The 3723-nt window shown below is 40.3% G+C and overlaps 1 protein-coding gene across 2 annotated transcripts in view; it reads left to right on the plus strand.

The window, feature by feature from the left end:
* PSMA3 (proteasome subunit alpha 3) overlaps positions 1-3723 on the plus strand; it is a 30088-nt gene that overhangs the window by 4128 nt on the left and 22237 nt on the right. The gene's annotated exons all lie outside the window — the stretch shown is intronic.

Below are 3723 nucleotides of genomic sequence, written 5' to 3' on the forward strand. Positions count from 1 at the left end.
TCCACTCACCTCAGCCTCCCAAAGGCGCAGGATTACAGGCTGAGCCACTGAGCCCGCCTAGGTCTGATGTTTTTTTATGAGCCCTAGTCCTATATTTCCAATTGATTCCAGGATTATCCACTTAGATATCCACGTTTTAAATATAGTATATAAAATTACACTTATTATCATCCTTTCTTACCTATTATCAAATTCTTAATTTATATCATTGTTTTCCTTTGACCATTAGGTTTGTGGCTTTGTTATCTTTTGCTGCTCATACCTCTTGTGTTTTAAATGTCCTATGCAGTTAGTCACATATTCGTTTCTGCAGGAATTTTTTTTTTTTGATTCTTCATTTGTGTTGTCACTCTGATGTTTTCCTATAGGACTTCCTCCCTTTATTCTCTCTTTTTTTTTTTTGAGTTGGAGTCTCACTCTGTCGCCCAGACTGGAGTGCAGTGGCCACTTCCGGCCACCGCAGCCTCAACCTGCTGGGCTCTGGCGATCCTTTCGCCTCAGCCTTCCAAGTAGCCGGAATTACAGGCATGTGCTACCACGCCCAGCTGGTTTTTTGATTTATTGTAGAGATGAGGTCTCGCTGCCCAGGCGGGTCTCGAGCCTGCGGACTCAGGCAATCCACTCACCTCAGCCTCACAAAGGCGCGGGATTACAGGCTGAGCCACCAAGCCCGGCTTATTCTCTCTTTTATTGTTTAATGTACTAAAATGATTCCTTGGTACCCTTATAACATCTTGTTTAGCTCATTAGCTTTTTGGCAAATTTATTATTTATTGAAGAAATTTTATATTCAGTTATACTTAGATGGTCATTATATTTTTGAATCTAATAAATAACTTTTTGAGAATTTCTTTTGTGACATCTCATTCAGATCTCCTGAAAATTTTTTTTTCAGGCCTACTACACAAGCAGGGTTGGTGTTTGAGCTCACTTTTCTCTTATGATTAAAATCATTGGAATAAAGGTGGAGTAGTGAAATGTTTCTGAGATTTTAGAAAAGTGTACCCGTAAAATACTGGGGTTTTTTTTCCACTTTCTTTTTTATTTTATTTTATTTTTTTGTAGATATAGGGTCTTACTATGTTGCCAAGGCTAGTCTCAAACTCCTGGCTTCAAGCAATCCTCCCACCCCAGCCTCCCAAAATGCTGGGATTACAGTCATGGGCCACCGCACCTGGCCTCTTTTAGTATTTTCAATATTTGATCACAGATGTTTCATAAGGGTAGAGACTTACTTGTCTTTACATATGCTAGTACACAGCAAGTCCTGTTAAGTTAGTGAATGAATAAATGTTTATCCGATGTGCCATCTTCTGAGTGGTAGAAAGAAGGCATGTGAACTAATAATGGCTTATGAACTATTTTTGAAATATTTGGGCAAAAATATATTTAAGTAATTCCTCTTATGGATTTGTAATGAAGGTTATTCTGTGTTTAAGTGTTGTATTATTAGAGATATTGGTACTTATAAGTTGTCAGTATCTAATACTAAGATAGAAGTAAGACTGCTAAAAATTTTAGACTGAAATATACTTTTCATTATGTATAAAGCCTGATAGAATTCAAAGGTACAAAAAAAAGTTGTCATTTCCTATTGACTAATGAAGGAAAAAAGGCTCTTAGAATAAGAAACTGGACAGACTCAGTTTATAGTCTCTCTCTTACTCCTTTGCATTACTCCATTTTCATTGGTGTAAAAAACTGGTAAAAAAAATCTTGACTAAAAAGAAAAACTGGAGATATATTTTGAAACCATTTATAACCTAGAAAATTGAAGCTAGGCTATGAGTAACTGTATACCTTAGGAATTTGTTTTCTGTAACCTCTTTCTCTAAATATGATTTACAGTGATCACATTAAAGCATACATGAGGAAATATTTTTTAAAAATTAAAGCCTTAAAAATGAATTTTTTTTGTGTGAGTTGGAGTCTCACTCTGTCACCTAGGCTGGAGGGCAGTGGCACAATCCCGGCCACCACAGTCTCGACCTGCTGGGCTCCTGTGATCCTTCCATCTCAGCCTTCCAAGTAGCCAGAACTACCACGCCTGGCTAATTTTTTTGACTTATTGTAGAGACAAGGTCTCACCAAGTTGCTTGGGTGGGTCTCAAACCTGCTGTCTCAGGCAATCTTAACGCCTCAGCGTCCCAAAGTTCTGAGATTACAGGCGGAGCCACCGAGCCCAGTCGAATTTTTTTTACATAAAATATACTAGAAAAGATCCTCTTTTTAAAAAAAATCTGTGTAACTTGGTATGTGGGTGAGGATCAGATGATGTGTATTTTCTTTCTTGCTGTATCATATTGGTGGTATGATAAAGGAGATTGTTCTGCCCTCTGACTTACTTTTTTGTCTGTAAAACTGGGTGTAGACATCTACACTAACTACATACCTTACCATAAGGATGATATATAAAAAACATTTGGAAAATTTTAAAGTGCTGTGTGTTCACAGAAAATAAAAAATTGGATTGTGTATTAATTTTCTTTTTCTTTTGAGTTGTAATCTCACTCTGTCACCCAGGCTGGAGTGCAGTGGCTCACTCATGCAGCTTCAACTAGCTGGGCTCAGGCAACCCTTCTGCCTCAGCCTTCCAAGTAGCTGGAACCACAGGCATGCGCCACCATGCCTGACTGATTTTTTTGATTTATTGTAGAGATGAGGTCTCACCAAGTTGCCCAGGCTGGTCTCGAACCCCTGGGCTCAAGCAGTCCTCTTGCCTCCATTTCCCAATGTGCTGGGATTTTTTTTTTTTTTTTTTTTTTTAAGCTTGGGTTTTAACTCTGTCACTCAGGCTAGAGTACAGTGGTGTGATCACGGTTTACCACAGCCTCAAACCTGAGCTCAAGCAATTCTTCAGCCCTGCCTCCTGAGTGCCTCCCGGCCACTGCAGCCTCAACCTGCTGGGCTCCGGTGATCCTTTCGCCTCAGCCTTCCAAATAGCTGGAACTACAGGTGTGCGCTACCACGGCCAGCTATTTTTAAAAATTTATTGTAGAGATGAGGTCTCCCAAGTTGCCCAGGCGAGTCTCGAACCCGTGGGCTCCCAAAGGCGCGTGATTACAGGCTGAGCTACCGAACCTGGCATTTATTTATTTTTTTTGAAAGCAGATTTATTAAAAGGACAGAAAAGCTCCTACAGTGGGAAGGGACCCGAAAGGGTTGCCCATATTAATTTTTAAGAGTCTGATATATAAGCAAATAGTTAGAAAATGTTTAACTGGGCCAGGTATGATGGCTCAAACCTATAATTCCAGCATTAATTCATTTAAAATAATAATAAGCACAATTGCATATTAACATTAATGTTAAATACTTTTTTTTTTTTTTTTTTTAGTTAGAGTCTCACTTTGTTACCTAGGCTGGAGGTCAGTGGCATCTTTGGCCAGCTGGGCTCAGGTGATCCTTCCACCTCAGCCTTCTAAGTAACTGGAACCACAGGCAAGTGGCACTATACCTGGCTAATTTTTTTAATTTATTGTAGAGATGAAGTCTCGCCAAGTTTCCTAGGCTGGTCTCGAACCCCTGGACTCAGGCAGTCCTCTTGCCTTGGCCTCCCAAAGTGCTGAGGTTATGGTATGAGCCATCTCGGCCTACTTAAATAACTTTTTTTTTGAGTTGGAGTCTCACTCTGTCACCCAGACTGGAGTGCAGTGGCCACTCCCGGCTACTGCAGCCTCGACCTGCTGGGCTCCGGCGGTCCTTCCGCCTCAGCCTTCCGAG

Source organism: Carlito syrichta, unplaced genomic scaffold, assembly GCF_000164805.1.
Source record: "Carlito syrichta isolate Samal-C Ts95f unplaced genomic scaffold, Tarsius_syrichta-2.0.1 Scaffold302449, whole genome shotgun sequence".
NCBI lineage: Eukaryota > Metazoa > Chordata > Mammalia > Primates > Tarsiidae > Carlito > Carlito syrichta.